Source organism: Hemitrygon akajei, chromosome 7 (genome assembly GCF_048418815.1).
Source record: "Hemitrygon akajei chromosome 7, sHemAka1.3, whole genome shotgun sequence".
NCBI classification, from domain to species: domain Eukaryota; kingdom Metazoa; phylum Chordata; class Chondrichthyes; order Myliobatiformes; family Dasyatidae; genus Hemitrygon; species Hemitrygon akajei.
The window spans coordinates 117419640-117432809 of NC_133130.1; positions in this window are offsets into that span (position 1 = coordinate 117419640).

Consider the following 13170-nt stretch of genomic DNA (forward strand, 5'->3'; position numbering starts at 1 on the left):
ATTGGACACCACATCACACTACCCTCGGTGTAACACACTGACTCCAGCTTGGACACCCCATCTCACTACCCTCGGTGGAGCACACTGACTCCAGCTTGGACACCCCATCACACTACCATCGGTGGAGCACACTGACTCCAGCTTGGACACCCCATCACACTACCCTCCGTGGAGCACACTCACTCCAGCTTGGACACCCCATCACACTACCCTCGGTGGAGCACACTGACTCCAGCTTGGACACCCCATCACACTACCCTCGGTGGAGCACACTGACTCCAGCTTGGACACCCCATCACACTACCCTCGGTGGAGCACACTGACTCCAGCTTGGACACCCCATCACACTACCCTCGGTGGAACACACTCACTCCAGCTTGGACACACCATCACACTACCCTCGGTGGAACACACTGACTCCAGCTTGGACACCCCATCACACTACCCTCGGTGGAACACACTCACTCCAGCTTGGACACCCCATCACACTACCCTCGGTGGAACACACTGACTCCAGCTTGGACACCCCATCACACTACCCTCGGTGGAACACACTGACTCCAGCTTGGACACCCCATCACACTACCCTCGGTGGAACACACTGACTCCAGCTCGGACACCCCATCACACTACCCTCGGTGTAACACACTCACTCCAGCTTGGACACCCCATCACACTACCCTCGGTGGAACAAACTGACTCCAGCTTGGACACCCCATCACACTACCCTCGGTGGAACACACTCACTCCAGCTTGGACACCCCATCACACTACCCTCGGTGGAACACACTGACTCCAGCTTGGACACCCCATCACACTACCCTCGGTGGAGCACACTCACTCCTGCATGGACACCCCATCACACTACCCTCGGTGGAGCACACTGACTCCTGCTTGGACACCCCATCACACTACTCTCGGTGAGCACGCTCACTCCAGCTTGGACACCCCATCACACTACCCTCGGTGGAGCACACTGACTCCAGCTTGGACACCCCATCACACTACCCTCGGTGGAGCACACTGACTCCAGCTTGGACACCCCATCACACTACCCTCGGTGGAGCACACTGACTCCAGCTTGGACACCCCATCACACTACCCTCGGTGAGCACACTCACTCCAGCTTGGACACCCCATCACACTACCCTCGGTGGAACACACTGACTCCAGCTTGGACACCCCATCACACTACCCTCGGTGAGCACACTCACTCCAGCTTGGACACACCATCACACTACCCTCCGTGGAACACACTGACTCCAGCTTGGACACCCCATCACACTACCCTCCGTGGAGCACACTCACTCCAGCTTGGACACCCCATCACACTACCCTCGGTGGAACACACTGACTCCAGCTTGGACACCCCATCACACTACCCTCGGTGGAACACACTCACTCCAGCTTGGACACCCCATCACACTACCCTCGGTGGAGCACACTCACTCCAGCTTGGACACACCATCACACTACCCTCGGTGGAGCACACTGACTCCAGCTTGGACACCCCATCACACTACCCTCGGTGGAGCACACTCACTCCAGCTTGGACACACCATCACACTACCCTCGGTGGAGCACACTGACTCCAGCTTGGACACCCCATCACACTACCCTCGGTGGAGCACACTGACTCCAGCTTGGACACCCCATCACACTACCCTCGGTGGAGCACACTCACTCCAGCTTGGACACACCATCACACTACCCTCGGTGGAGCAGAGTGACTCCAGCTTGGACACCCCATCACACTACCCTCGGTGGAGCACACTCACTCCAGCTTGGACACCCCATCACACTACCCTCGGTGGAACACACTCACTCCAGCTTGGACACCCCATCACACTACCCTCGGTGGAGCACACTCACTCCAGCTTGGACACACCATCACACTACCCTCGGTGGAACACACTCACTCCAGCTTGGACACCCCATCACACTACCCTCGGTGGAGCACACTGACTCCAGCTTGGACACCCCATCACACTACCCTCGGTGGAGCACACTCACTCCAGCTTGGACACACCATCACACTACCCTCGGTGGAACACACTCACTCCAGCTTGGACACCCCATCACACTACCCTCGGTGGAGCACACTGACTCCAGCTTGAACACCCCATCACACTACCCTCGGTGGAGCACACTGACTCCAGCTCGGACACCCCATCACACTACCCTCGGTGGGACACACTCACTCCAGCTTGGACACCCCATCACACTTCCCTCGGTGGAGCACACTGACTCCAGCTTGGACACCCCATCACACTACCCTCGGTGGAGCACATTGACTCCAGCTTGGACACCCCATCACACTACCCTCGGTGGAACACACTGACTCCAGCTTGGACACCCCATCACACTACCCTCGGTGGAGCACAGTCACTCCAGCTTGGACACCCCATCACACTACCCTCGGTGGAACACACTGACTCCAGCTTGGACACCCCATCACACTACCCTCGGTGGAGCACACTCACTCCAGCTTGGACACCCCATCACACTACCCTCGGTGGAGCACACTCACTCCAGCTTGGACACCCCATCACACTACCCTCGGTGGAGCACACACACTCCAGCTTGGACACACCATCACACTACCCTCGGTGGAGCACATTGACTCCAGCTTGGACACCCCATCACACTACCCTTGGTGGAACACACTGACTCCAGCATGGACACCCCATCACACTACCCTCGGTGGAACACACTGACTCCAGCTTGGACACCCCATCACACTACCCTCGGTGGAACACACTGACTCCAGCTTGGACACCCCATCACACTACCCTCGGTGGAGCACACTCACTCCAGCTTGGACACCCCATCACACTACCCTCGGTGGAGCACACTCACTCCAGCTTGGACACCCCATCACACTACCCTCGGTGGAGCACACTCACTCCAGCTTGATCACCCCATCACACTACCCTCGGTGGAACAAACTGACTCCAGCTTGGACATCCCATCTCACTACCCTCCGTGGAGCACACTGACTCCAGCTTGGACACCCCATCACACTACCCTCGGTGGAACACACTGACTCCAGCTTGGACACCCCATCACATTACCCTCGGTGGAGCACACTGACTCCAGCTTGGACACCCCATCAGACTACCCTCGGTGGGACACACTGACTCCAGCTTGGACACCCCATCACACTACCCTCGGTGGAACACACTGACTCCAGCTTGGACACCCCATCACACTACTCTCGGTGGAACACACTCACTCCAGCTTGGACACTCCATCACACTACCCTCGGTGGAGCACACTCACTCCAGCTTGTACACTCCATCACACTACCCTCGGTGGAACACACGGACTCCATCTTGGACACCCCATCACACTACCCTCGGTGGAGCACACTGACTCCAGCTTGGACACCCCATCACACTACCCTCGGTGGAGCACACTGACTCCAGCTTGGACACCCCATCACACTACGCTCGGTGGAGCACACTGACTCCAGCTTGGACACCCCATCACATTACCTTCGGTGGAGCACACTGACTCCAGCTTGGACACTCCATCACACTACCCTCGGTGGAACACACTGACTCCAGCTTGGACACCCCATCACACTACCCTCGGTGGAGCACACTCACTCCAGCTTGGACACCCCATCACACTACCCTCGGTGGAACACACTGACTCCAGCTTGGACACCCCATCACACTACCCTCGGTGGAGCACACTGACTCCAGCTTGGACACCCCATCACACTACCCTCGGTGGAGCACACTGACTCCAGCTTGGACACCCCATCACACTACCCTCGGTGGAGAACACTGACTCCAGCTTGGACACCCCATCACACTACCCTCGGTGGAGCACACTCACTCCAGCTTGGACACCCCATCACACTACCCTCGGTGGAACACACTGACTCCAGCTTGGACACCCCATCACACTACCCTCGGTGGAGCACACTCACTCCAGCTTGGACACCCCATCACACTACCCTCGGTGGAGCACACTCACTCCAGCTTGGACACCCCATCACACTACCCTCTGTGGAACACACTGACTCCAGCTTGGACACCCCATCACACTACCCTCGGTGGAGCACACTCACTCCAGCTTGGACACCCCATCACACTACCCTCGGTGGAGCAATCTCACTCCAGCTTGGACACCCCATCACACTACCCTCGGTGGAACACACTGACTCCAGCTTGGACACCCCATCACACTACCCTCGGTGGAGCACACTCACTCCAGCTTGGACACCCCATCACACTACCCTCGGTGGAACACACTGACTCCAGCTTGGACACCCCATCACCCTACCCTCGGTGGAGCACACTCACTCCAGCTTGGACACCCCATCACACTACCCTCGGTGGAACACACTGACTCCAGCTTGGACACCCCATCACACTACCCTCGGTGGAGCACACTCACTCCAGCTTGGACACCCCATCACACTACCCTCGGTGGAACACACTGACTCCAGCTTGGACACCCCATCACATTACCCTCGGTGGAGCACACTGACTCCAGCTTGGACACCCCATCACACTACCCTCGGTGGGACACACTGACTCCAGCTTGGACACCCCATCACACTACCCTCGGTGGGACACACTGACTCCAGCTTGGACACCCCATCACACTACCCTCGGTGGAACACACTGACTCCAGCTTGGACACCCCATCACACTACCCTCGGTAGAGCACACTCACTCCAGCTTGGACACCCCATCACACTACCCTCGGTGGAGCACACTCACTCCAGCTTGGACACCCCATCACACTACCCTCGGTGGAGCACACACACTCCAGCTTGGACACACCATCACACTACCCTCGGTGGAGCACAGTGACTCCAGCTTGGACACCCCATCACACTACCCTCGGTGGAACACACTGACTCCAGCTTGGACACCCCATCACACTACCCTGGGTGGAGCACAGTCACTCCAGCTTGGACACCCCATCACACTCCCTCGGTGGAACACACTGACTCCAGCTTGGACACCCCATCACACTACCCTCTGTGGAGCACATTGACTCCAGCTTGGACACCCCATCACACTACCCTCGGTGGAGCACAGTCACTCCAGCTTGGACACCCCATCACACTACCCTCGGTGGAACACACTGACTCCAGCTTGGACACACCATCACACTACCCTCGGTGGAGCACTCTCACTCCAGCTTGGACACACCATCACACTACCCTCGGTGGAGCACACTCACTCCAGCTTGGACACCCCATCACACTACCCTCGGTGGAGCACACTGACTCCAGCTTGGACACCCCATCACACTACCCTCGGTGGAGCACACTCACTCCAGCTTGGACACCCCATCACACTACCCTCGGAGGAACACACTGACTCCAGCTTGGACACCCCATCACACTACGCTCGGTGAGCACACTGACTCCAGCTTGGACACCCCATCACACTACCCTCGGTGGAACACACTCACTCCAGCTTGGACACACCATCACACTACCCTCGGTGGAACACACTCACTCCAGCTTGGACACCCCATCACACTACCCTCGGTGGAGCACACTGACTCCAGCTTGGACACCCCATCACACTACCCTCGGTGGAACACACTCACTCCAGCTTGGACACCCCATCACACTACCCTCGGTGAGCACGCTCACTCCAGCTTGGACACCCCATCACAGTACCCTCGGTGGAGCACACTGACTCCAGCTTGGACACCCCATCACACTACCCTCGGTGGAGCACATTGACTCCAGCTTGGACACCCCACCACACTACCCTCGGTGGAGCACAGTCACTCCAGCTTGGACACCCCATCACACTACCCTCGGTGAAACACACTGACTCCAGCTTGGACACCCCATCACACTACCCTCGGTGGGGCACACTGACTCCAGCTTGGACACCCCATCACACTACCCTCGGTGGAGCACACTGACTCCAGCTTGGACACCCCATCACACTACCCTCCGTGGGGCACACTGACTCCAGCTTGGACACCCCATCACACTACCCTCGGTGGGGCACACTGACTCCAGCTTGGACACCCCATCACACTACCCTCGGTGGGGCACACTGACTCCAGCTTGGACACCCCATCACACTACCCTCGGTGGAACACACTGACTCCAGCTTGGACACCCCATCACACTACCCTCGGTGGAGCACACTGACTCCAGCTTGGACACCCCATCACACTACCCTCGGTGGAGCACACTCACTCCAGCTTGGACACCCCATCACACTACCCTCGGTGGAACACACTGACTCCAGCTTGGACACCCCATCACACTACCCTCGGTGAGCACGCTCACTCCAGCTTGGACACCCCATCACACTACTCTCGGTGGAACACACTCACTCCAGCTTGGACATCCCATCACATTACCCTCGGTGGGGCACACTGACTCCAGCTTGGACACCCCATCACACTACCCTCGGTGGAGCACACTGACTCCAGCTTGGACACCCCATCACACTACTCTCGGTGGAACACACTCACTCCAGCTTGGACACCCTATCACACTACCCTCGGTGAGCACGCTCACTCCAGCTTGGACACCCCATCACACTACCCTCGGTGGAGCACACTGACTCCAGCTTGGACACCCTATCACACTACCCTCGGTGAGCATGCTCACTCCAGCTTGGACACCCCATCACACTACCCTCGGTGGAACACACTGACTCCAGCTTGGACACCCCATCACACTACCCTCGGTGGAACACACTCACTCCAGCTTGGACACCCCATCACACTACCCTCGGTGGGGCACACTGACTCCAGCTTGGACACCCCATCACTCTACCCTCGGTGGAGCACACTGACTCCAGCTTGGACACCCCATCACACTACCCTCGGTGGAACACACTGACTCCAGCTTGGACACCCCATCACACTACCCTCGGTGGAACACACTGACTCCAGCTTGGACACCCCATCACACTCCCTCGGTGGAACACACTCACTCCAGCTTGGACATCCCATCACACTACCCTCGGTGGAACACACTCACTCCAGCTTGGACACCCCATCACACTACCCTCGGTGGAACACACTCACTCCAGCTTGGACACTCCATCACACTACCCTCGGTGGAGCACACACACTCCTGCTTGGACACCCCATCACACTACCCTCGGTGGAACACACTGACTCCAGCTTGGACACCCCATCACACTACCCTCGGTGGAGCACACTCACTCCAGCTTGGACACACCATCACACTACCCTCGGTGGAGCACACTGACTCCAGCTTGGACACCCCATCACACTACCCTCGGTGGAGCACACTGACTCCAGCTTGGACACCCCATCACACTACCCTCGGTGGAACACACTCACTCCAGCTTGGACACCCCATCACACTACCCTCGGTGGAACACACTGACTCCAGCTTGGACACCCCATCACACTACCCTCGGTGGAGCACACTCACTCCAGCTTGGACACCCCATCACAGTACCCTCGGTGGAACACACTCACTCCAGCTTGGACACCCCATCACACTACCCTCGGTGGAACACACTCACTCCAGCTTGGACACCCCATCACACTACCCTCGGTGGAGCACACTCACTCCAGCATGGACACACCATCACACTACCCTCTGTGGAACACACTCACTCCAGCTTGGACACCCCATCACACTACCCTCGGTGGAGCACACTCACTCCGGCATGGACACACCATCACACTACCCTCGGTGGAGCACACTCACTCCAGCTTGGACACCCCATCACACTACCCTCGGTGGAACACACTGACTCCAGCTTGGACACCCCATCACACTACCCTCGGTGGAGCACACTGACTCCAGCTTGGACACCCCATCACACTACCCTCGGTGGAGCACACTGACTCCAGCTTGGACACCCCATCACACTACCCTCGGTGGAACACACTCACTCCAGCTTGGACACCCCATCACACTACCCTCGGTGGAGCACACTCACTCCAGCTTGGACACCCCATCACACTACCCTCGGTGTAACACACTGTCTCCAGCTTGGACACCCCATCACACTACCCTCGGTGGAGCACACTGACTCCAGCTTGGACACACCATCACACTACCCTCGGTGGAGCAGAGTGACTCCAGCTTGGACACCCCATCACACTACCCTCGGTGGAGCACACTCACTCCAGCTTGGACACCCCATCACACTACCCTCGGTGGAACACACTCACTCCAGCTTGGACACCCCACCACACTACCCTCGGTGGAGCACAGTCACTCCAGCTTGGACACCCCATCACACTACCCTCGGTGAAACACACTGACTCCAGCTTGGACACCCCATCACACTACCCTCGGTGGGGCACACTGACTCCAGCTTGGACACCCCATCACACTACCCTCGGTGGAGCACACTGACTCCAGCTTGGACACCCCATCACACTACCCTCCGTGGGGCACACTGACTCCAGCTTGGACACCCCATCACACTACCCTCGGTGGGGCACACTGACTCCAGCTTGGACACCCCATCACACTACCCTCGGTGGGGCACACTGACTCCAGCTTGGACACCCCATCACACTACCCTCGGTGGAACACACTGACTCCAGCTTGGACACCCCATCACACTACCCTCGGTGGAGCACACTGACTCCAGCTTGGACACCCCATCACACTACCCTCGGTGGAGCACACTCACTCCAGCTTGGACACCCCATCACACTACCCTCGGTGGAACACACTGACTCCAGCTTGGACACCCCATCACACTACCCTCGGTGAGCACGCTCACTCCAGCTTGGACACCCCATCACACTACTCTCGGTGGAACACACTCACTCCAGCTTGGACATCCCATCACATTACCCTCGGTGGGGCACACTGACTCCAGCTTGGACACCCCATCACACTACCCTCGGTGGAGCACACTGACTCCAGCTTGGACACCCCATCACACTACTCTCGGTGGAACACACTCACTCCAGCTTGGACACCCTATCACACTACCCTCGGTGAGCACGCTCACTCCAGCTTGGACACCCCATCACACTACCCTCGGTGGAGCACACTGACTCCAGCTTGGACACCCTATCACACTACCCTCGGTGAGCATGCTCACTCCAGCTTGGACACCCCATCACACTACCCTCGGTGGAACACACTGACTCCAGCTTGGACACCCCATCACACTACCCTCGGTGGAACACACTCACTCCAGCTTGGACACCCCATCACACTACCCTCGGTGGGGCACACTGACTCCAGCTTGGACACCCCATCACTCTACCCTCGGTGGAGCACACTGACTCCAGCTTGGACACCCCATCACACTACCCTCGGTGGAACACACTGACTCCAGCTTGGACACCCCATCACACTACCCTCGGTGGAACACACTGACTCCAGCTTGGACACCCCATCACACTCCCTCGGTGGAACACACTCACTCCAGCTTGGACATCCCATCACACTACCCTCGGTGGAACACACTCACTCCAGCTTGGACACCCCATCACACTACCCTCGGTGGAACACACTCACTCCAGCTTGGACACTCCATCACACTACCCTCGGTGGAGCACACACACTCCTGCTTGGACACCCCATCACACTACCCTCGGTGGAACACACTGACTCCAGCTTGGACACCCCATCACACTACCCTCGGTGGAGCACACTCACTCCAGCTTGGACACACCATCACACTACCCTCGGTGGAGCACACTGACTCCAGCTTGGACACCCCATCACACTACCCTCGGTGGAGCACACTGACTCCAGCTTGGACACCCCATCACACTACCCTCGGTGGAACACACTCACTCCAGCTTGGACACCCCATCACACTACCCTCGGTGGAACACACTGACTCCAGCTTGGACACCCCATCACACTACCCTCGGTGGAGCACACTCACTCCAGCTTGGACACCCCATCACAGTACCCTCGGTGGAACACACTCACTCCAGCTTGGACACCCCATCACACTACCCTCGGTGGAACACACTCACTCCAGCTTGGACACCCCATCACACTACCCTCGGTGGAGCACACTCACTCCAGCATGGACACACCATCACACTACCCTCTGTGGAACACACTCACTCCAGCTTGGACACCCCATCACACTACCCTCGGTGGAGCACACTCACTCCGGCATGGACACACCATCACACTACCCTCGGTGGAGCACACTCACTCCAGCTTGGACACCCCATCACACTACCCTCGGTGGAACACACTGACTCCAGCTTGGACACCCCATCACACTACCCTCGGTGGAGCACACTGACTCCAGCTTGGACACCCCATCACACTACCCTCGGTGGAGCACACTGACTCCAGCTTGGACACCCCATCACACTACCCTCGGTGGAACACACTCACTCCAGCTTGGACACCCCATCACACTACCCTCGGTGGAGCACACTCACTCCAGCTTGGACACCCCATCACACTACCCTCGGTGTAACACACTGTCTCCAGCTTGGACACCCCATCACACTACCCTCGGTGGAGCACACTGACTCCAGCTTGGACACACCATCACACTACCCTCGGTGGAGCAGAGTGACTCCAGCTTGGACACCCCATCACACTACCCTCGGTGGAGCACACTCACTCCAGCTTGGACACCCCATCACACTACCCTCGGTGGAACACACTCACTCCAGCTTGGACACCCCATCACACTACCCTCGGTGGAGCACACTCACTCCAGCTTGGACACACCATCACACTACCCTCGGTGGAACACACTCACTCCAGCTTGGACACCCCATCACACTACCCTCGGTGGAGCACACTGACTCCAGCTTGGACACCCCATCACACTACCCTCGGTGGAGCACACTCACTCCAGCTTGGACACACCATCACACTACCCTCGGTGGAACACACTCACTCCAGCTTGGACACCCCATCACACTACCCTCGGTGGAGCACACTGACTCCAGCTTGAACACCCCATCACACTACCCTCGGTGGAGCACACTCACTCCAGCTTGGACACACCATCACACTACCCTCGGTGGAGCACACTGACTCCAGCTTGGACACCCCATCACACTACCCTCGGTGGAGCACACTCACTCCAGCTTGGACACCCCATCACACTACCCTCGGTGGAACACACTGACTCCAGCTTGGACACCCCATCACACTACCCTCGGTGGAACACACTCACTCCAGCTTGGACACCCCATCACACTACCCTCGGTGGAACACACTGACTCCAGCTTGGACACCCCATCACACTACCCTCCGTGGAACACACTGACTCCAGCTTGGACACCCCATCACACTACCCTCGGTGGGGCACACTGACTCCAGCTTGGACACCCCATCACACTACCCTCGGTGGAACACACTGACTCCAGCTTGGACACCCCATCACACTACCCTCGGTGGAACACACTGACTCCAGCTTGGACACCCCATCACACTACCCTAGGTGGGGCACACTGACTCCAGCTTGGACACCCCATCACACTACCCTCGGTGGAACACACTCACTCCAGCTTGGACACCGCATCACACTACCCTCGGTGGAATACACTGACTCCAGCTTGGACACCCCATCACACTACCCTCGATGTAACACACTGACTCCAGCTTGGACACCCCATCACACTACCCTCGGTGGAGCACACTCACTCCAGCTTGGACACCCCATCACACTACCCTCGGTGGAGCACACTCACTCCAGCTTGGACACCCCATCACACTACCCTCGGTGGAGCACACTCACTCCAGCTTGGACACCCCATCACACTACCCTCGGTGGAGCACACTCACTCCAGCTTGGACACCCCATCACACTACCCTCGGTGGAACACACTCACTCCAGCTTGGACACCCCATCACACTACCCTCGGTGGAACACAGTGACTCCAGCTTGGACACCCCATCACACTACCCTCGGTGGAACACACTGACTCCAGCTTGGACACCCCATCACACTACCCTCGGTGGAACACACTCACTCCAGCTTGGACACCCCATCACACTCCCTCGGTGGAGCACACTGACTCCAGCTTGGACACCCCATCACACTACCCTCGGTGGAACACACTGACTCCAGCTTGGACACCCCATCACACTACCCTCGGTGGAACACACTGACTCCAGCTTGGACACCCCATCACACTACCCTCGGTGGGGCACACTGACTCCAGCTTTTACACCCCATCACACTACCCTCGGTGGGGCACACTGACTCCAGCTTGGACACCCCATCACACTACCCTCGGTGGAGCACACTGACTCCAGCTTGGACACCCCATCACACTACCCTCCGTGGAACACACTCACTCCAGCTTGGACACCCCATCACACTACCCTCGGTGGAACACACTCACTCCAGCTTGGACACCCCATCACACTACCCTCGGTGGAACACACTGACTCCAGCTTGGACACCCCATCACACTACCCTCGGTGAGCACGCTCACTCCAGCTTGGACACCCCATCACACTACTCTCGGTGGAACACACTCACTCCAGCTTGGACACCCCATCACACTACCCTCGGTGGAACACACTGACTCCAGCTTGGACATCCCATCACACTACCCTCGGTGGAGCACACTGACTCCAGCTTGGACACCCTATCACACTACCCTCGGTGAGCACGCTCACTCCAGCTTGGACACCCCATCACACTACCCTCGGTGGAGCACACTGACTCCAGCTTGGACAACCTATCACACTACCCTCGGTGAGCATGCTCACTCCAGCTTGGACACCCCATCACACTACCCTCGGTGGAACACACTCACTCCAGCTTGGACACCCCATCACACTACCCTCGGTGGAGCACACTCACTCCAGCTTGGACACCCCATCACACTACCCTCGGTGGGGCACACTGACTCCAGCTTGGACACCCCATCACACTACCCTCGGTGGAGCACACTCACTCCAGCTTGGACACCCCATCACACTACCCTCGGTGGAACACACTGACTCCAGCTTGGACACCCCATCACACTACCCTCGGTGGAACACACTGACTCCAGCTTGGACACCCCATCACACTACCCTCGGTGGAGCACACTCACTCCAGCTTGGACACCCCATCACACTACCCTCTGTGGAACACACTGACTCCAGCTTGGACACCCCATCACACTACCCTCGGTGAGCACACTCACTCCAGCTTGGACACCCCATCACACTACCCTCGGTGGAACACACTGACTCCAGCTTGGACACCCCATCACACTACCCTCGGT